Source organism: Canis lupus, chromosome 8 (genome assembly GCF_048164855.1).
Source record: "Canis lupus baileyi chromosome 8, mCanLup2.hap1, whole genome shotgun sequence".
NCBI classification, from domain to species: Eukaryota; Metazoa; Chordata; class Mammalia; order Carnivora; family Canidae; genus Canis; species Canis lupus.
The window spans coordinates 11,335,496-11,358,647 of NC_132845.1; the positions used below are offsets into that span (position 1 = coordinate 11,335,496).

Genomic DNA, 23,152 nt, shown 5'->3' on the forward strand with positions numbered 1-23,152 from the left:
TCTTCCGAAACATGCAGATTAGTTATGTCTGTGTGTATGTGTGTGTATATGTATATGTATATATTTGTTTTATATTTTTAACCCATTTCTAAAATAAATATAAAACCTGAGAATTTGCACATATCATTATTCTTGAGGGTATGACTTTTAATAATGCTGCCTGTAATTCCATCAGATGGGCATATCTTATTTTATTAATCCTTATTTTGTGGATGGCCATGTTTAGTCAGCCATTAGCTAGTATTCTAAATAATATAAAATATCCTTAGATTCACCGTTTTGATATTTGTGCATAGCTAAATATACTACTCTTCATTTCTTTTTGGTTCCTCATTTACTTTTATCTTTGAGGTCTGGGATAATAGATGATTTTTATATAGCATACATGAGCTATAGCAACAGGTGCTCTGAGTTAAGGAAAAGTCACATGTGAAAATCAATTTCTATAAAAGATAAAACTGTGAACAAATTCTTCATGTTGTATAAATGATTTCCCATAGGTTCTCTAACTACAGATGTGCTTCAAGTGTACTTGTATTTATAGCATTTTAATTTATATGCCTTTGTATCTCAATGTGTGTTGATATGTATGTTGAGTTTATTTCACTAGACTTTCGATACCTTTCCTAAAGGTAAAATTAATCAGTACAAATACCACAAACTTTACTTGTAAGTACTTCTTAAGCTGATTTTATTAAGAATGAGCTTCAAAGTATTTCAAATCAACGTTATGCTGGAAATTATTTTAATTCCATCCATAAGCTAAACTATTTGTCTCCAGCATATCAGAAATTCCGACGTTAAGAGTTTATTGAAAAATAACTGATTCTTATAACACAGAGACCAAGTATTTCCAGGATGAAAGTGTAGCATTGCTGCTTTCTCTGGTAGTGTTAAGTATTCCATTTTCCTTACGGATTTAATATTTTTTCCAAATGTAGCTGTATGAAAAAGTTAAAATACAGCACTTCCCGCAGAACCATTTGTCATTTACCTACATTTACTGTGTTTACTGTCCTCTGTGTATTGCTAAACTTCACTTTTAATAGGAGAAAATTGGCCTTAAAAGGGAAGCAGTATTTTACTGCTGAGCAAGAAACTATTTGTATTCCTCTTTCACAGCCTGCCTAGTAGCATGTAGAATGCCTCTTGACCAAAGGAGATGGTATGAATATTCATGTGTTTTATGAATCACAGAGTTGAGGCCGTATGGTTTTCCCATTTATCAATTACTGGTTTAGGATTACCCAGCCGAAGAGTTGAACTGATTAACAACGCTCTTTTTGTTTGCTCCGTGTTGAGGTGAAACAGCCCGGTGACAACTGTATTATTTCTTGCCTCTTCAGCTGTCCACACTTGTGCAGGAAGCTTAACATCCTGTCAGGTTTCATCATGTAGCCTCTTTATTATGACGTTGTGAGAATTTGTATAGTAGTAAATCAGAGTAACTTTTTAAAGTTCCATTTCTCATTGTGGTAAAGACCCCACGGTTACTATGGCTAACGAGCATGGCTAATCGTGCCCATCATAAGTGATCTCAGGTATGCTTGGCATCCAACTGGAACTGTTCAAGTTTTAAAAGTTAATGCCACAGGCAGTTGAGAAAAGCAGCTGCAGTGAGGACCTGACTGGGGTTGTAGAGGAGTTGGGATCCTTCAGACACACTCACCTGGATGGACTAAAGTTAGCATGTTTGTTTTGATTTGGGTTTGTATTTGCTGTTGTTTTTCCCCCTCTTTGCCTCCAGCCTGCTCCCTTAGCTCCTGTTTAAGGGACCACTGGAGATTTCTACAAGGCCCACCGATTCTGCTGAAATAAAATTAGCACAAACAACACAAACCAATGAATTCTTTAGTGTTTTGAGAACTCTGCTTTTCAGAAACTTGAAAGTCTAAGCTCTTCGAAAAAGAAAAAAAAAAAGTAGTTAGAAACCTAGAGGCTTGGTCCTCCTCTCTTCTGGACCGCCCCCCCCCCCCCCCCCCCCCCGTCTCCCTCTCAACCCCCATTCCCCCCTTCTTGGCCTCCCCTTACCCCGCCTTCATGTTTACCTTCATTAGTATGCAATGGTACAGTTTAATTGGGTAGTGTGAAAATAGTCAAAGCCTAAAGGGGCTTTCTTGATGCTGAAGTAGCGATTTCTTTTTCAAGAGAACAATGAACCTGCTCAACCAGTATTTAGCAGCTTAGATTTAAATTCAAACTTTTCTTTTTGCTCTGTTACGTATTGATTCCCACTTTATCCCTTCTTCTGTTTCTCTGTGGTTTCATGTGCTATCTTTGACGAGGGTCATCTGTTCTAGTTTGTGTGTGTATAAACATCCCATGCTTTTGTTCTCTTCTTCAGTGACTGGGCAGCTGGTTTTAAATCTACAGAAGACTATTTTTTATAGAGTGGGAATTATTTCTTACGTTCCTCTATAATTGTAAACATGAAGGAAATCAGGTGGCTCCTACCATCTAGTGAATATTCCAGTGCAGTCTGAATTTGCTGTCATTTTGTTCTTTCTTCACAGACACCACTTTTACTGCTAACCTAGTTGAAAAGGAGCCAGGGAGAAGAGAGAAACTGCCTGACACTTCAGTGGTGTAGGGCTACTACCTTTGCTCTAGTATGAGAGAATCTAATTTTCTCTGTGAATCTGGGACTACACAAGAGGCGAGTTAGTACCCTCTGGCACTTAGGAATCCCTCGCATATAGCTTATGCCGACCTACAGTCTGAGAGATTGAATCCCCTTAGCCTACAAAGAAACCTGATACAAAAAACAAACGAATCTGCAAATTTTAAGTAGATTTAAAAGGAGTCTATAGTTTGGGAAATCAAATAAAACTTTTTTTGGGGGAAAGAAATCCATTTGCCACGTAGGACTCTATAACATCAAGACAGTGTCAGTGCTGTCGAATTTCTTCTCTCAGATCCAAACATATCATTCTATTCAGAGTACCAGCCTTTAGCTGCCAGGGATTCTGAAAATTCTGTTTGTGAAGCAATGAACAGTGTCAAATTCTTTGTTCGACATTCTGAACACCAAGTCTTTTTTTTTTTTATTTCTTTTTATTGGAGTTCAATTTGCCAACATATAGCATAACACCCAGTGCTCATCCCATCAAGTGCCCCCCTCAGTGCCCGTCACCCAGTCACCCCAACCCCCACCCACCTCCCTTTCCACCACCCCTTGTTCGTTTCCCAGAGTTAGGAGTCTCTCATTGAACACCAAATCTTACACTATGAATTCTGTTCTCTGGTTTCTAAATCCTGAGTGGTTGCATGCAACATATATACACCATCTAAGGCTCTAACAACAAATAGCATTTCTGGTTTAGATTTGGTGTCGTCTAGATCATGATATGCCCCCTCAAAAAATTATGTATTCATTAACAAAATGCTGAGTAAAACACAGGGATAGATTAATGAACACATGAGAAGGAGAAAACCAATAGTCTTCAATGGGTTTTTGTTTTTCAGTGAGGTTCATCTCTCACTTATTACAGTGCTCTCCTTCCTCATACACTTTTCACGCCATTTCTCTTCCATATTATAACATATACACAAAAAAAAGATCAGAGGCCAGAATTTTATATTTCTACATTGCCATCTTTATGATTCAAAATCTTGCCCATTGAAGTCATTTGTTCAGCTGTTCAGGCTGAAAAATAACGTATAACGTTCTTATAATTTTCTGCACGGCGATTACAACCTCAGAGAAATCTGCTGTTGGTCAACAACAATGAAAAAAGTTGGCACAAGACTTTTCCAATTCTTTTTTTTTTTTTAAGATTTTGTTTATTTATTCATGAGAGAGAGAGAGGGCAGAGGAAGAAGCAGGCTCCACACAGGGAGCCCGATGTGGGACTCCTGACACAAGACTTTTAAATTCACTAATAAGTGCACCTTACAGAATCAATGACGGCAAATATAAAACCAACTTGACTCACAAAACCAAATCTCTCCTCTTCTAAAATGCAAATGTGGCATCTCTGTTTATATAAATGGAGTATTACTTTCACCCTCCACCTTTTTAGATAGATTTTATTTTTTTAAAGTAGTTTTAGGTTAACAAGAGAACTGAGCAGAAAGTATACAGAGTTCCCATAACCTCCTACCCCCACCCACTTTGCAGCCTCCCCCACTATCAACATTGAATGCAAGAGTGGTACATTTCTTGCAATTTATTTTTCTATTTGTTAGTGAGAAGAGACAACTCTTGGGTATTGAATCCATTGACACTCTGGGTTTAAAAAGAAAAAAAGGAAGAAAAGAGAAAGTAAAGCAAAAAGAAAAAAGAAAAGTCCCACTTTTAGTTCAGTTTGACCTTGCTGAGGTACATTCTTCCAAGAGACAATACACCTTGAGCTAAATTCGTGACAATAAATGAGTTACGGAGGATATACTGTGTTCAGTGCATGATACAGAGAGGATGCTAAAAGTAACAACCTGAAAAAGGTGTCACTGAAAACACTAGGTGGTTTTTAGATGGAAACTGACAAATGCCTGACTAGAGATGAGGACTGTGGATGCAATACAGCCACTGGGGAGCCTTCTCCTCTTTCTGCTATTGGCAATTGCTTCTACCTGTGGGTGGACAAAAGTCCAGATGTAATCATTCAACGCTCAACCCTGCTTTCTCAATCTGCTTCCTAGTGAGAGTATTAAAATGGAAGTTTGAGGGGATCACTGGGTGGCTCAGTGGTTTAACGCCTGCCTTCAGCTCAGGGCATGATCCTGGAGACCTGGGATCGAGTCCCACATCGGACTCCCTGCATGGAGCCCGCTTCTCCCTCTGCCTGTGTCTCTGCCTCCCTCTTTATGAATAAATAAATAAAATCTTTAATAAAATAAAATGGAAGCTTGACAGAGAAATTAAAATGAAGCTGTCATATCATCTTAGGAATAAATAATCTAATTTTAAGCCAAACACGTCTCAGTATGTGAGAGCAACAACAACCAAAAAAAAGCAGAGACTTAAGAGTGGATTGGACCATCTGAAAGAGATGATACTTAGAAGTAATACATTCATGGATAGCCCAGGTGTTTTCAAACTGTCATAAGATTATAAACATGCTTTGTCTGTAAAGTCAAATGGTGGATCTTTCTAATAGCAATTCCAGTTCGGAGACCAATTCTGACCATTAAATATGGTGTGTTGCTGGCACTTGCTAATGAATCCACAGAGTATCTATCCTGTTTGTTCATTTAGGTCTTGAATATTAAATAGAAAAGCCTTAAAAATGTGGGTTCCATAAGCTTTCATTATATTGGAGACAGATGTATATTTTAGTGAATTAAGACGATGAGTATTGATTCTATCAAAGAGTTCTGGGAACATTAACAGAAAAGATATTCTCATGACATCATGTCCCTCAACATAATGTGTGCATATAATCCATGTGGGCCATGTATATTTTATACAATTATTGATGAGAAAAGAGATTCCTTTAAGCTTTTACTCTTTAAATGGTGTTTCTCCACCATCCTCTTATCTTGTTGCTTTAAGGCTTTTATAAGTGCTTGCTGGTTTATGTATCTACTCAGCTTTCCCACCAACATCTTCAAGAATTGTCCTTAAAGCTTCAGCTCGTCCTTATTGTGATCACCCTCTATACACCTTCCCATCTTACCGTAGTCCCACAAGCCATTTACAAATATTGGTATTTAGGAGCCAATGAAGCATTCATGATACTCCTACTTTGCAGGAAAATCAGCAGCGAAATAGGAAAACTGATGCCATCATCAAAATATAATAACACGTCTGATGGAGCTCTCAATTTCAAAGCCAACAGTGAGTTATTTTTTTTTAACTAATTTCTTACTGCTCAATATCTATCAAGTGCTAGCAGTATTTAAGTTATTTCTTATAATAACAACTTATTTCCATTTGTATCTTGATCATTTCTTAAATTTTGGATAAACAAGATCATTTGTATATCAACTCTAGCACACAATAGATGCTCTATGACCATTCGTTGCATGAATGACTGAGGGAAAGGTTTCCATTTGGCTTTGGGGTTTTCTTTTCACAAATAAAGTATTTAATGAAATAAGTATGGAAAAGCATTACTAAATCCATATGTATACTTACCACAAAGTACTTGGATGTTACTATTTCTTTAAGGATTAAATGTACCTTTTTTTTCTCTCCAGTGTACACAAGACAGTAACAGGTCTTCTACATCGGATAATGTTGTCAAAAATACAGGACTGTAGGTAAGAAAAGGGGGGCCTTTTCTTCATAGCTGTGCTCTGACAGAAGGGATTGGTGGTTTCAATCTGTGTGCTACAAAATTGAAGGCAGACAGTTACTTAGGGCTCATTACATGTGGTTTGAATGGCTAAGAATAGATATGTTCAAAGCATAGATATCAATGTCTTAAAAGCCACTCATGGGATACACAACAGCTTCTTCTTTAAGCCACTTAATTTTTTTGTCTCGAAATTAATATTTCATTATTCCTTGGAGCACTTGACATGGTCTTTATGGTTTGAAGATGTACAGCAACCACCATACAAACTAATATTAAACTGTGTCTTTAAAACCCATTGAGAAGGTGCTGCAACTAAATGCTTTCACACATCACTGCAGTAATTAACCGTGGGAGACAGATTTAATGCTATGATGGTTTATTTTAACCAAGGACAAAGGTAGAGAAAGGCAGGGCAGGAGAGGAGATGGATACAGTGGGAAAGTAAAAAAATTAAAAAACGTCAGTGTGGCCCATGTCAGGAATCGTGGCTCCCTGCTACTTTCTGAACTATCATGTTCAAAGCTGTTGATTTAGGCTCCTGCTGGTAAACATGTTTTTTTATAACCTCAACTCATCCATATTTCACACAAGAGACTTCATAAAAGAGACAGATTTATAATTTTCTGTCACTGAATTCAAGATTACCAATTATTTCTTTATTGAAATTTTTGCATCCTTTACTAGAATAGGTATTCATAGCTTTATAGACCTTTTCTTTTTTTTTTTCTCAATCACTCAATTTAGATTTATGAAGCCTAAGAGTTTTCTCCTGCAGCAACTCACAAAAACATTCTACTTCAAATCACAGTGCCTCAATCAATGTAATTATTTCCAGGAACAAGCCACAAGTTTTAGAATTTATATGCTTTAATAATTCTGTATTCTTGGATTATGACATGATTTTGCCTGAATGGAAAATGAGGATTTTTGAGGACAGAATATATGAGAATATTTAAAGATCGCTTTGTGGATTAATTGGACATTTATATTTAAATTTTTAACTTTTCTCTGTGCACAATCCAAGATTTAAAACTTTCCAAACCATATCAATAGCATGCTTTCAGAGCACTAATTATGTTGATGTTTGCAGAAATAGCAGAGAATTTCAACCCAAATAGTGTACAGTGAAACTGTAATAATGGGGATGAAAAAGTTTATGAAATGTGTGCAATCTTTTGACCCCAAGAGCTTAAGGGCAGTGTCCACATAAAGATGAACAACATGTTAGACCATCTTCTGTGGGCACTACACTCTGTCTTATTGATAGGGTTTTGTCCCTGGTGCAGTTCTAATATGTGGTGGAATTTGTGAAGGTGTTAGAACAATATGACCAGGCACAGTTCCTATATTATAGTCTGAGAAATGGTGAGGACCGAGAGGAAAATTATCTAAAATATGTCTTGAGGAATCTGACATTTCTCAGAGGGCCAAGAATGATGGTGCTATTCGGACTGAAGAGATGATATATACACAACTTCTTTATCTGTTCATCAGTCACTGGACGTTTGGGCTCTTTCCATAATTGAGGTATTGTTTATAATGCTTCTATAAACATCGGGATGCATGCATCCCCTTGAATTAGTATTTTTGTATCCTTTGGATAAATGTCTAGTAGTGCAATTGCTGGATCGTAGGATAGCTCTACTTTTAACTTTTTGAGAGACCTCCATACTGTTTTCCAGAGTGGCTGCACCAGTTTACATTCCCCCCCAACAGTGTAAGAGGGTTCCCCTTTCTCTGCATCTCTAGGACTTACTTCCTAAGGAGCAGAGAGGAGCCTGGATCTCATGCCTCCCGGCATTAGGCACCCAAAGCTAGCATCGCTTATACAGCCACACTTTAGAGCCCTTGATTACAAACACCCCGGATAATGCTCGTTGCTCAGAATGGGGATATTAAACCAAGGTTTGTAGAATAAATAAATAAAATAGAATTAGATGTCTATAAAAGCTGAAGAGCCACAGAGTATCCCTAGGAATGACAATTATTTGGATCTAATACTATGTGTCTAGCTAAGTACTGCTCATAGAACATAGTTCTATGTATACATAAACATATATATAAACATGTATATACAAACATATATATTTATGGCTGATGTAATCTTCATATTGGGCTCTTCACAGCAACCAGATGAACAGACAGAGACTAATGTTTTTATGGAAATTTTCATATAAAGAAACAGTATCATTCAAAGAGGTTAAGTGGCTTGCCTAAAGCTGCACAGCAAATTAGGTAGCACCACAAGTAGAACTCATGTTCTGAGTTCTCAAAAAAGAGACAGTCAGTACTATTAAGGTTCCCATGTGAGAAACAGAATATTTTGGATTTTGAGAAGATTTAATGAAATGATTATTCTCACCTTTTGCTGAATATGGATGGATAGTAGAATCCCTGGAAACTATGGAAAGATCTTCCACAGCTGTGTGAGTAGTTCTAGTTTCTAGTTTCCTTTATCTTTCAGACATTTCTAGTTTCCTAGTAATTTCTAGGATTTCTAGTTTCCTTTATCTTTCATTTTCCAAATATACAGTAACTCACATTACTGTTGTCATGTTTCTCAGTTTGCTTTGTTTGTCTATGAATGGGTGAGTGAATGTGTGTGTATCTGTGAAGGTGCATCCATCTATATCCTACAAATGTTGGATGGAGAACTAACCACAACTACTGAAGGAGGTCCAAAATAGGATAAAAGAATAAAGATTTGAAAAGAATTAACCTTTCTTGGTGAAAATTACTAATAAAAATTATTATTATAAGAAAGTTTATAAATAATATTATAGAATCATTCCTAATCATTTTCAAAGGTAGGCAAATTTTGACAAGGCGTTCTTCAAAAAGACAAAAGCAATGAGAGTAAGTGACTCCTCAAAGCATTTTGTTCACTTGTCTTTGTCCAGAATTTTTTTCATTATGTGAAAATCCCAGAGTCAGTTAGATGGCCTGTAAGGCTACATATTTTCTTAAAATGTCATGAATTGCAAGTCTTAAAAATTTTGAGAATCTAGAAGTAGTGCAAGAATTGGAAATATTCTGTTTTATGAGTGATATGAGTACTATATGTAATGTTGAACAAGCCACATTGCAAATGAGTTGAAATTGTGCAATTCTGAGTTTTTGTTTATCCTCAAGGGTAGATTGTTTTTATATTTTAAAAACATAAATAAAAGAAAGTACAGTATCAGAGGCCCTTTATAGAGTCACATTTAGTGGTGCAAACTCTAAGTTGTTGTAATATCAAAAACACAGTATAACTTGAAGGTAACAAAGCAGAAAAACAAAGCAAGAAAAAAAAAAAGCCCATGCATTTTATGTAAAGTATTTTGGCTTACAGTATTCTAAAGAGGGCAAAAAATTGTTGGACTGTAACATTCACATATTGTTTATGAACATACTAACAGCAAGATCTGGGATTCACAAAACCCGTCTCGGTCCATTTATTTTTCATCAGTACCTCTGTCCTTTACTCTAGACTCTAAACAATACATTGAAAAGGGGACACATGTAATCAGTAGTTCTCAAGATTCATTTTGATAGAAATAAAATTAAGTAAACTTGCTCGTGTCTTCCAGTGGTAAACCACACCATATTGTATTCTAACTTCTCTTAGTGCATTCATGTTGTCCCTTGTAGGTGTGGGATCACTTTAAAGACATAATTTTGGGGTAACTACTTTTAAAGTACAAAAATTTACATCTCAATATTCATCTGTTTTTGGTACTTACTAATATACAGCAATTTTTAAGTACTGTAGAAATGAGACACATAATAATATAAAATGAACAATGAAAGAGTAAGAGTTTGATATGTCAACAGATTAAGAACTCCAGTTTCTAATGCTATATTTTCAGATTTCTTTTTAAGGAGAAATCTTCTCTTACTTTCTCACTTTCTTTTTTCTTTTTTTTTTTTTTTTATAAGATTTAAGAAATCCTCCCAAGATTCTGCAAGCTCCTTTTGGGGGCTTTCCATAATAAGGGCTGCAGGCTGTTACTTCAGGTGAAATTTTCTTCATAGAAGTCAGTTGAAATTATGCTCCTAGTAATCATACTGAATTTACACTGAGAATAGATAGAGCAAATAAATATGTATAGGATCAATTTTTACATTCAATTAAATATTTACATTTTGCTCAAATAATTAACATGAGGATGAAAATGATCCTGCGAAGCACATTATACACATTTATATAGCATGCAATACTTTACCACGGTTAAATATTATCATTATACCTGATATGCACATGTGGAAGCAGAACTTAGGAATGAAGCATTTATAGTAAACATCCATATGTTTTGGTAAACACAATTGCATGTTTTCCAGAGTAAACAACCACATGAATTCCTTAAAATCGTATGGAAGAATTAAAATAGTCACTCTTTTTATATCCCAAAAAGAAAAAAGAAAAAACCTAAGTAGCATGCTTTGAGATTGCAGCAAAATAACAATGATGAAAATAGCGACAAACACCTATTTGGATTTAACACACACACACACACACACACACACACACACACACACAGGACCATCATACTAAGCCTACAATTTTAGGTCCTATTATCTTCCTATTTTCCAGAAGTCACCTAAAAGAGAGGCAATTTAGTAATTTTCAGGTGATAACCGACCGAGTAGAACATAAGATCTAGTCTCAAAGAACCAGCAAATTTTAACAAAACTAGAGCTTTTATAGTATTTACCAATTTGAGACATTGGACACTTTACTAAGTGTTTTCTATATATTGATTTATGTCATCTACCCTTTTTGGTTGATTCCATTATGGTCTTCATTTTCCTGATGAGGAACCTGAGACATGGAGTGTCTCCATGTCTTGTGGAAGACCTCGCAGCTAGTGAATGACAGCAGGAATTTAAGTGCAACCATTCTAGCTCTGAAGGGTGTCTTAACTGCACTTTGGCTTAGATGCAATTTTGTTAATTTAAGTGGTTCAAAACTGATCTGATTTTAATAATTCACAAAGTCTTAATCTATAAATACTCCAAAAAATTAGACGTCACAGGATTCTTTTTGTTATGCTTCCTCTACCTTTCAAGGTCTTCCCACTAAGCAAAGAATTAAATTTACATGAGACAGATCAACAGGGAAATAACAACAAAGTTCAACTGCCTGCATACAGAGACCCCATAAAGAGATTGAGACCCAAGAAAATGATCGAGTCAGGCAGCTTTTATACATTTTAGACAAAAAGACAATAAATTTGTAAGGAATTTACAGGATAAGGAAAACAGATATTTGGGAGTTTTAATCAATAAGGAATTGTAAGCAGAATTTGGGCAAAAGTGGTAGATGAGTCAAAAAGGTAACAGTATGTTTCTTCTTTTTCTTTCTTTTATAAAGCTCAATTAAATTTTTATTTTTCCCCAAACAATCCATTATGTAAAATTTATTTTTTTTCTTTTTCAAATTCATTAAATTCTAGTCCATTAACATATAGTGTAATATTGTTTTCAGGAGTGGAATTTAGTGATCCATCACTTACATGTAATACCCAGTGCTATTTCTACACCTTTCTTGACTTTAATTATCTCTGGTAATAAGGATGTAGCCCAGATATGGAATTTTTCATATTGGAGATTTGTTTCCTGGTTTCAGGGTGACAGGAGAGGCTTGGAGTCTCCTTGCACTGGTTGTTTCTCAAATAGCTTCAATTCAAAATAATCAATACACCATAGTGTATATTTTGGGATGGCCTTCCCCGAGCCCTACACTTCTCTTTCTGTAGTGATATACCAGGATTCCCAGTGGTAATAAAAATGGTGCCATTCCCCCATTCTTTCAATCAGAGATTTCATTGTCATGAGATCCTTCACATTTTCAAGATTTTATGATCTCATGAATTGAGGGGTAATATTTTGCCCTCATTAAAAGTTTAATTTTAAGGTAGCTGCCCCTAGATAAGTCAAATACTTTTAGATTGTTAGGCTGTCTCTTCAAGAGAGAAATCACAGGAAACAAGGGGTATACAAAAACATAACTATGAAGAGTAATGAAAGTACTTTGCATGAAAAAGTCATAGGAAGTGAACTATGGTTAAAGCAGAAAAAAAAAAAAAACTATTATATGAACTCAATTGTTTCCTTATTATCCTCCCAGTGTCCTTCTGGACTTACTGCACCCCTAGGCTAGGAATCAGGGAGATCAGGACTCAGGGAAAAGTTCAGAAATGTACCACCAGGCTCTTGCAATGCCCTTTCCTGCCTCATATGAACAACATAGTCAAGATGCAGGCTATTTTTGACACCTTCCCCAGGTAAGACAGGCTCAGGGGAGCATCAAGAAACCAACCATTTTAGGTCTTGTGGGGATTCATTTGTCACACGTGACTACATTTATTACAGCTCTGGGAACAAACTTTCTTAAATCTTTCATGTTTTCTTATGCAAAGCAAAAAGCCTAAAGGAAGAAAATGGCTTTTTTACACCAGTGGCTAAATGTCTTCAAGTTTACCATCAGAGCCTAACCCCTTTGTCCCTGGGCTAGGTTTCATCCACAACTTCCAGCTTATAATTTTTGAATTGCATTCACAGCTAGCCTCACAACTCCACACCCTGGTTCCTGATATAATCGTTTCTCCCAAACACAAAACCCTGAATCCTCTCTCTCACTGAAATTCTGTAACACCTTGAGTACCTTTTAAACTGATTTAAGTAGGATACTAACTCTCTAACTAACTATCCTATCCAATTTTCACCTTCAAAGAATGACATTTTCCCCAATATGTGAATGTCCTCATAAGAGCAGGAGTATGTTGCACATTAATAATTGTTGGCATGGACTCCTTCATTCTTTTGCAAATTTTGAAATCCTTGCCAACTCTAGACATTTCTGGTTCACCTCTAACAAATTATCTTTCCCTTAAACTGAGGGATTATTGTCAAGCATTGTCAACACTTCTGAGTATAAGACTAAATTAGCCTTCAGGATGCTCTAGCAACTTGGTATTTTTGGTATATAAATGCCAAATGTCACTATCATTGATTACTAGTAAAACGAAATAAAAACCTCTTCGTTACAAGTAAAGATAAGATGGGTCTATGGAATAAGGCCTGATTTTTCATTAATGTTGAGAAGGACCTCCTGTTCATTTCAGTCAGTTTGAGGCTATGTGGGAAGTCCCGTAAAGCCCACCAACGGGCCACAGAACATTCTTTGAAAACCATTGTGATAGACCATATTTATGCTTATCTCAAGGGAGTAAGTTAAATGGCCCACCTCCATTTTATCTCAAGTGATACTTTTTTTTTTTTTAAACAATAGAAATTGCTTTTTTATGTCTCAGAAGTGTTGTGGACTTTATGGAGAACACGAGAAGATAACATTTCTTCTTTTAAAAAACTTTCCCTTGCACTCCAGCTGCACTCTCCCAAATTTGCATTCCTCAATTGGTGAAATAACACCATTCACATAGCTATTACATGCACCAAACCTCTCTTTTCTTTTTTTTTTTTCTCTCACATGATTGAATATTGTCACTTCTACCTATAGATGTATCTCAGATTTATTCATGACCAAGTTATCCAAGCCCTGGTCTCCCCTGGGTGCCTGCAATAGCTGCCTGATTGCACCTCCTATTTCTATCTGTGCTTCCTTTCTCTTCCTGCCCCACAGAATGATCCTTCCAAAATGAAAATCAGATCATAACACTTCAATGGTCTCAACCACCCATGACTGCCCATAACATGGAAACCCACATCCTTTCCCATCAGCCTCATACCCTACCCTTGTGCTCCTCATATCCTCATGGTAGAGAGTCACATGGCCTCCTTTCTATTCCTAGAAGAAACCAGAAATGTCCTCACCTTAGAGGCCTTACACTTTGACTTTTCTCTGCCTGGAATGCTTTCCCCAAGACTATGGCTTGCAGATTTGCTACATTCATGTCTCACTCTTATGTCCCTCCTCAGAGATCTCATCTCTTTCCTAAGCAGCCTGTCCAAAATGCACTCTCTGTCACTCTCCACCTTTACACCACTTCATGTTTTTCTGTCCAGCTCTTGTCACTACATAATATTATATCATGTATTCAATTCCTTAAATGTTTATCAGCTGTCTCCCTCACTACAATGTGAGTTCTATGAGGAAGGGACTTTTCATTTTATCTCTGTATCCCTGGTTCCTAAAAGAGTTTCTTGTATAGAGAACATGTTCAGCAAATATTTCTTAAGTGAATTAATGTCTATATCTACATCTACACTTAGGTCATTGTTGGGATTGATTTAGACAACTGCCTAATGCCATATTCAGGTAGCAAATTACCAGAGAGTTTCTCTAAAATTCTTACTTATTTGTAGTGCACATGATGCTTTCCTAGACTCCCTGAGACCCAGTGATCTTGTTGCAATCTAGCATGAAACTGGGAAGACAGGATGGCTGATTTCAGTTTCTCTCATCCACAGCTAGCTGGGCATTTAGTTTTCCTGATTTAATCTTTTATTTAAAAAAAAAAAAAGCTATCTCCTCACAATCTCACCACTCAGTCCCACTCTTCAGAAATTTGAACCTCCAACCAAAGACCCTCATTCATAATTCTGAATGACAACTATTGTAACTGCACTCCTTCCCCTAATTTTGCTGCTCCTGGAGAAGAAAAAACACTGTTTAGGAGCCCCAATACTTTTAACAAGCCTCTGCCTTTATTTCATATGACACTTTGACTTCTTAGATAGAAGGATTGCAGATTGGAGCTGAATTATATTTTAAATGAGCTAAATATATTCCAAGAGAGAAAAAAATATTTAGGAGACATATCATGGAAATATCCAAGTCTAATCTAATAGGAACCTTTTCAACTTTTCAAAGTAAAAGAGTTTGGATTTTTTAAAGATCCCTAACCATTGTTCTAAACAATTTCACTGAAAAATAGTTGAATGATTAACATCAGAATATGTCATAATAATTGGAAACATCATGTAGGAAATACAGGCATTTTATATATTTATATCGGTGAAGAAATAAGAAGGAAGATAATACTAACTATAATACCATATGACAGGGAACGTTACAAGCACTTTATAATCACTCCCTTCAAACCTGAGGCCAGCACCGCTACCTCTTGTGTGGATTTAGTGCAAGAGCTTCACTACCTGATCGATCTGTCACTGTCCTTGACCCCTACAACCTATTTTCAGTATAGCTGCCCAATGATGCTTTAAGGAATGTCATATCATATCACTCTCCTGCTAAAAACCTTACTGCCTTGATGATTTTCCACCTCTCTTAGAGTAATATGAAAAGTCCTTAGCATGTCCTACTAGATCCTACATAGGGCAGCCCCCAGGACTTCCCTGATATCATCATCTCCTCTTTGCTCATGCTGACTTCTGTGCAGCTCCTTAAACCTCCACAGCATGCTCCTTCCCCTGGGCCTGGTACTTTGCCTTCTCTTTCCCTGGAACAACCCCCCTCTAGATATTTACATGACTGCTTACTTTCTTCCTTCAGGTCTTTTGCTCAAATGCCAGCTTCTTGACACCTTCTCTGACCACACAATTTACAAATTGTCCTGAGATGGGACTCTGCGCTCAGAGGGGCCTCTTCTCCAGATTCTCTCTCTCTCTCTCTCTCTCCCTCCCTCTCCCTCTGACCCTCCCTTCCCCCTCACACTATCTCTCTCTCTCTCTGAAAAAAGAAATACATTTAATTACTAATTCGATAATAGACAAAGAGATTAACTTTGTTTAATCCTCACAAAGTCCCTTTGATATACTTCTATTGTTGTCTCTATTTTGAAAATGGGGAAATATCCTTGCCCTTGTCCAAGCTCCTATGGCCAGCTCTTGGAGGCTGTATGGGTGGAACTCAGGATGGATCATCTCCAGAAACAGCAGTCTCGATTTCACCCTCACCAAAGGCGTAAATATACAAGAGAAATATAGCAATAAAAGAAAAGCTCTAATAAGACATGGAGGCTGCAGTGTTTTTCCCATCACTTTCACAATACATGTGCAGAGATGGCCTGTTGTGGTCGGAGTGACGGCATCTGTACATAGTAGCTGTGCTGAGAAGAAAATTGCCATTCAAGAAGGAAGCCTGATAGTTTGTTGTCATTGCTTATTATCTCTGGTGTTGCCTTTGAAAACAATTTGATCGCTGTTGACATACATAACCTTGATGATAAATATGAACATTTTCTACATTACTGCATAGATCTCAATACAAACAGATTGAGAGACACATCTTTTCTATTTTGGTTTTTAATTCTCCTGTGGGCCGAACATGTGTGTGCTATGGAGGGAACAATGGGTTATCTAATTTTCGTAAAAGACTTTTAAATATACCTGAGGTGACATTTATGTAAAATTAAAAATATGGCAGGACGAGTCATTGAGTGTGAAACAGAATTCCAGTTGGCTGATGAGCCCCCCAGGCACATCACTGAGGGCTTTATGTTATTCTTCTTTAAAGCAGTTTCTAGATATTCTGTTATCATGACAATCATTCTCAAAGTCTGGATCTTCAAAGTGACCTTTTCCCTGCACTGCCCAAAATAGAAATTTCACTCCATCTCTGCCTGTGGCAGTAATAAAACAACCCTGATATTCAGCCTCTTCCCAGATTACACAGTTTATAATAGGATATCATCATAACTTCTTTCCAAAGTATAATATCCATCCAATTAACCTTGAATATTTTTAAAGAAAGCTCACAATAGAAAAGATAATTGCATAGTTGTCAAAAATTATGACTAACCAGGTACAATAGGGCCCATAAAATAATTCCTATCAAAAGATTAACATTTACCATGTTGCACTAATGAAATATATTGTAAGAGATTTAAAAATAAATAATTGGAAAAAATAGCAAATAGTCATTGCATGTAAAACACACAACCAAATGAACTAAAGAGTTAGAGGAACACATTAAATATAAAGAAATACCTCTTCTATATCTAACATAGGAATATGTCCTGCCATATAGAAATTATTCTCCCTAAATACTTGTTAAAGAAAGAACATTTGAAATAAAATGATTTTCTTGCCCCTTTGTGGTGTCATGAGGTTATTTCACGAACAACTTTCTACTGTATCCCCTTAGTAAAAGTCAAAGCCTTTAAGGTGCAGTCCTTGGTAAGAAATAGCAAGGAAAACCTTTCACACATATAGAAATGGAGAAAATTGCTAAAGAAAGAGAAAAAAGCCCCCTTGACAGATAAGCAATAGCTCTGCTTACACAGTAATTTATGGTAATATCAGAAAGCTTTTGATAAAATTTCACACATATTGCAGGGTAGGACATTGGAGAAGATAAAGGACTCAAAGAGATAGGGGAAAATTAAACCATTTATAAGAGGGGGAAGTATTTTGTAAAAAAAATTTGGCAATTGGTTTTGATAGTCATAACAATTTATGTAATTTCTGTGTGCATTAGGCACTTGCTGTCTGAGAAAGTGGCAGCCTAACATTTCCCCCAGTGCTACAAAAAGTAATTTTTGAGAACAATAAATATGGAAAGCTTTGAAAATACACACATGCATGCACACACAAGTGCACTGACAAAACTACAGTAACACATTCGGGAATGTTTGTGAGCAAAATTTCCATCATTTGACTAGTTTGGACCTTTTAAATGCTTATCTTTGTTTTATGTGATAGCAAATCAATTTTCCTATAAAATAATTTTGCCTTTGGGGTAACATAATGAAAAAACACTTTAAAATATGTTCCTATAAATACCAAAAATTATTTTCATACTAGATATGCAGTAAATAAATGAGATTTTCACACAATTTGCTACCTTCATTCTTTTTATCGGAAAAATAGTGAGCCTTAATTTACACATGTCTCCATCAAGCCCTGGAGCCCTTATTAAGGTCAAAGCCTGAATATAACATATTTGTCATTCTATAGAATTTGATATTTTGAATTTTAGAGTCCTGTTTGATGCTCTGATTTCACCATCTATACTAAAATATATAAACAACATCATCAAGGAGTTTAAAAATGTGCTTTAAATATATTCCTCAACAATCGTGTTCAGGAAAGTGGCTCTGTCTTCCTCTGAACGATAGTGTATTTTTGACTCCTGATTGTCATTCTTACTCAATGATTTCTCAACTCAGTTTCTGACCAAAGACGCTATGGAGATCTTCACGTTAGGTAACATAAAAGATTCTGTTGTTCAAAAAAAAAAAAAAAAAAAAAGCATACTATGAGAACTCTGTTCTTTGTTTTTGAAGACTAACAGGAAAATTTGGAAAAAAGAAATGCCAGCTTGTCTCTGTTCTCCCTAACAAATTTCTCCTGAGGCACGGCTTTAATGAGTAGTTCTGGAAACTTCTTAAACAATATGTGTCACTGACCAGAATGGCTGACCCTTTTAAGCTGGCTGATTCTATTCAATAAAGATACTATCAGAATCTGAAGTAACTGGCTTGAGTTTTTAAGGCATTTTGAGGAAATATTTTGTAAGAGTGGGAAGCACATTTTAATGCCATTCCCATGTTTCTCTGAGAATGAAAGCTGATCTGCAAGGGCGTTGAAAGCATTACAGGCTAATTTCATTGCAATTTTGGGAGCTGGGAGGGAGACTGGGAGAACTAGGAGTTGGGTGGGGGTTCAGGAACATCGAGGTGAACACTGTTGACCCTCTGGAAAATTGCTAAGTGCTGGAACCCACTCTAGAAGGCTCATGTTTTGAACCTTTACAGCAATTGTGCAGCTCTCTTGAAAATTTACACTGTCATTTTATTTATAGCAGATGTTTCTTAAAGCAAACATTTTTACTTTATACTATACAAATCTTACGGAAAATTGCAAACATAATGTGAGTTTTGGTCATGCTGTAGAAATCTACAGTATTTTCTCTAATGGATTGTGAGCAAGGGGAAAAGCCGATACTGATCTAAGGCTGAGGGATAAAGGGTAATCAAAACAAGGCTTCTGTGGATGCTTTTATGGAACTTGTTTTAAAAGAAAAGGCAAAAGTTGAAGCTGTGGATTAAACCAACTAAATTAAATCATCTTGTATTCAAAATACATTCTGCACCTCAGAATAAAATGACCAGAAGTCAGTGTGAGCCTTAAGAAAGGAATTCATTTGCTTAGATAAATCTACTGTCTGGGCTGTTCAAGCAGCAGCAGCAGCAGCAGAAGAAGAAGCAGAAGCAGGAGGAGGAGGAGAATTTTACCTGGATTTTCCTAAGTAAAACTTTTATTTCTTTCCCGTGTACATTCAATGAAAAACAAAATCTAAAAATGCATTTTATTTTTCTAGCTGGTTCTGAATTGTAGTCATCCTGTAACTCAATTTCGGGCATAGGGACTTAAATATATGTCCTGTGGCTGCTTAGCAATTGTTCAGCTGCTGATAAAGAAGTTGTAATATCTGAAATTCAGTTTTTAATATAAAAATAGAATGTGTGGTTAAAGGAGAAAGTTAAATTCTTTCTGGAAGTCACACTAGGAAATATTAATAGAAAGAAAGAGATATTACAATTTCATAGAAATAAATGTCAGAAACTTTAATTTTCCAAGGAATAGTTGATCCAGGTACAAATATTTACTCCTGTATTTGTTTTCCTAATTAGCAGAAGTTAAAAATAGGCAATTACATAAATTTTGGAAATGGAAAGCCAGGTATGGAAAACCTGTATTTCTGAGAATATGCTGTTCATTATGCAGAGTTTGTTACAAGATACATTTCAAAAAGTAAGTCATTAAAGTAATGTGACTGTTATATTTTCACAGGCCTTTGTGAGAGTTTGAACCAATACAACAGCATAATCTCTCTGGACTTTAAAAACACAAATCTGTGACAAGGACATAAGATTGATAGAATTAGTAATCACATATTTTTTTATGTATGTAATAAATTTATCGTTTCAAGGACACCATTTGAAATGACCCCCCCCCCCACATTGCAATATGTGGATTCCTATGCTGTTTTGCATTCATACGTGCAGACAATTTTTACACTTTTAACAATCTGCCATTGGCGTTTCAGTGGGCTACTTACTATTATTATTCTGGTCACAGATGAGGGTTAAAATATCTCTAACCTTTACAAATGTATTACGTGGCACCATTGACATAGCTTTTATTGCAGATAAAATCTATGACAAATTTTCTGTATGACAGAAGAAGAACATGATTTCATATTAAATTCTGATGATAAAGACATATTTCTCTGCTTGTAATCCTGAAATGTTTTGGGTATAGTAACAATGGGCAATACTTCCTCTTCCAGTACATCAATAAAAGCTCAAAATCCACTTCATTTTTATGGGTCCAGAGCTTCAGTAAATATTTCTTAAACAGAACTGAAAAACAGTGCAAAAAAAAAATTGGTTCAGAATTCCGCTCACTTCTAACCTTGCTGATCAAAACAGACAAAACATTCTGCTGGTTAGACATAATGAGAAGCAGAAAGGGGAAGCCACAAAAGAGCCTAGACATTGAGTGTTGCCATGAAGGTGTGTAAGAGCTCAAGCAGAAGTTTCTCAAATACAAGTGTCAAGATAATGGCAGGTCCCTCTGACAGTCATTTAAAAGAAATCATAAAGCCTATTATAGTAACTTTATGGAGTTATAAAAGCATTTGAGTTCTCAGGGAACCACAGACTTATAAAATGTTTCTGACATTCCATCAAAAAGTTGGTATTATGACATTGTCATAATACATAATCATATAGTCAAGGAATGATTAGAAGTAAATCCCTACTAGCAGATTAAAAAAAAAAAAAAAACACAATCTCCACATTGCATTCCAGACATCTTCTTTCTCCTTTTTTGCTTAGTTTTAATGAAGAGAAAGGTAGAGAAAGAAGTGCATTGTTTCTCCCGATCCTTTTTCCAGACATTCTCTTGGAAAAGATGAGAATTCTAATCGGTCCATAATTTTTTCAGGTATTGGATTGTGATGAAGCTCAAATAAGTCCATGTCTGATGATCTCTGTACTGAACAGCTACCTCTTCAAAGTTACCTAGTTAGAAGAATGGGTCCCTTTAAATCACCAAAATGCTCACAGCTCTATCAAAGACTTCATGGATTATGTTCAAGGTTCTTGAGGATGGGCTGAACCTGACTCTCCATCCACTGCTTTCTCTGCATGTCACTAGAGACTGGCCCTAGACTATTTAGGGACTAGGCCTTTAATCACAAGATTACCTGAAAGCCGACTCAAGGTTAACATATGGGGTAGCCAACAGTCACATGAATGTGGCTCTCCCCTTCCAAAAATGTAACATGTGGCTTTAATTTTATTTAATTTATTTATTCTTTCAATTTATTTAAAAAAAATCTTTGCCCATTGCCTAAGCCTCTGGGCACATGTGTATAATAAAAAACACTGCTGAGCATAAATAATGTATATTAACTGTGTCTATTAGGATTCTCCAGAAAAGTACATCAAAATGACTTATTTTATAGTCAGGAGTCTCAATTGAAAATCTATTAGCAAAATAATTCTATTAAATTGTATGATATTTCTAACATTAATTAATTACATTTATATCCAGCTCTATAGTGTAATGACTTTGCAATATTAATTTCTATTTTAATTTAGGAAGAGAATTTGTAAGTTTGCCTCAAGTTTTAGTGTCTAATGGTTTTTCCACATTTAGACTGTCCAGAAATTGAGATTTTTTTTTCCTTTTTTTTTCTAATTGAACAACATGTCATTTCAAGGTTTATCTTTCAGGAGTTGTTTTTGTTTTTGTTTTTGTTTTCTGAGTTGAACAACTCAATTTTCTTTGGGGCAGTAAAGAAACTCAGTAAATAGACAAACTAAAAGTTAACACATAATAAAAGCTACTACAAATTAAAATTACTTTTGCTATGTACTTACTGCTCACATTTAACTATGTGACCAGTAACTTATTTTCACAAATCTTGGAATTGGGGTTTCCTGCTATTGAAAACAGACAATGCAATAATCTGATTTTAAAATAAAATATGTCATGTCTGACGTTAGTTAACAAAACCGAGATGTCTATACCAGGTCAGCAGGAAGTTGATTCTTTCCCACAATAAACAAGTTTTATATCTGGTCATTTCAACCGATTAAACTGACTCTGAGATTACCTACATCCTGATCTCAGCTCCTCCCTAGGGAAAGTCACATACCTCTCTGTGTATCTTCTTTATTCATTTATTTAAAAAAAAAAAAAAAAAAGCTTGATCATGAAATGAGGTAATAGATGAAAGTGTTTAGGACAGACTCCCACAAGTTATCAGTAAATGTTTGTTACTGTCATTATTAATTTTATCGCTCAACCTAATATTGTTCTTCAAGCTTTGTGCTTTTAACATGTTATATTCCTTGCCTGACATGATCTCCTCTCCCTATCTTGATGCTGTAAATTAAATGTTTTTTTCATGCCTCAGCTAAGCACTAGTCCAAAGTGATCTCTCTCTTCTAGGAACTCATATTGACCCTCTCGCCCAGATCACGACTCAAGGTATATATTATTCTCTAAACATTTCTTAAATTCACAAAAAAAGTACAAGTTACTTTAAGAAGGGAACACTTGCTATGGTTCTTGTGCCTTAATTTGTCATGTAATACATGCTCTACAAAACCACATCTCAATTAATGCTGCATAGAATCCAAAGAGCTAAGTAGCCACCATTTCTGACATCACTTATTCATCCTGGTCATGTTAGAGAACCACATTGTATCAACGGAGATCTAGCTTGTTTTGTTTTTGTTTAAAAACAATAACTCATGTTCCTTTAACGGCAACTCCATATCTGCCTTTGGACTACAAAACACAGTCTTACACACTAAAATCCTTTGGATTGAGTCCAACAAAGTCCAAGATTATACAGTTTTCCTCTGTAATGCAAAATTTCTAAAACAGCTTATATATCTTATGTTGCATTACAGAATATAAATAGAGATTCTTGGATATGTCTCTCAGGCTCCTTCAATTCCCTGAAGCCAAAACAGATA

At 35.8% G+C, this 23,152-nt stretch overlaps 1 long non-coding RNA gene across 1 annotated transcript; it reads left to right on the forward strand.

Moving 5' to 3' along the window:
- Nucleotides 1-1,477: 1,477 nt before the first annotated feature.
- LOC140637538 (uncharacterized) lies at nucleotides 1,478-21,521 on the forward strand. The gene is made up of 4 exons (XR_012034632.1): nucleotides 1,478-1,541; nucleotides 5,694-5,779; nucleotides 6,142-6,204; nucleotides 21,105-21,521. It is a non-coding gene; the product is annotated as an uncharacterized lncRNA (long non-coding RNA).
- Nucleotides 21,522-23,152: the final 1,631 nt, after the last annotated feature.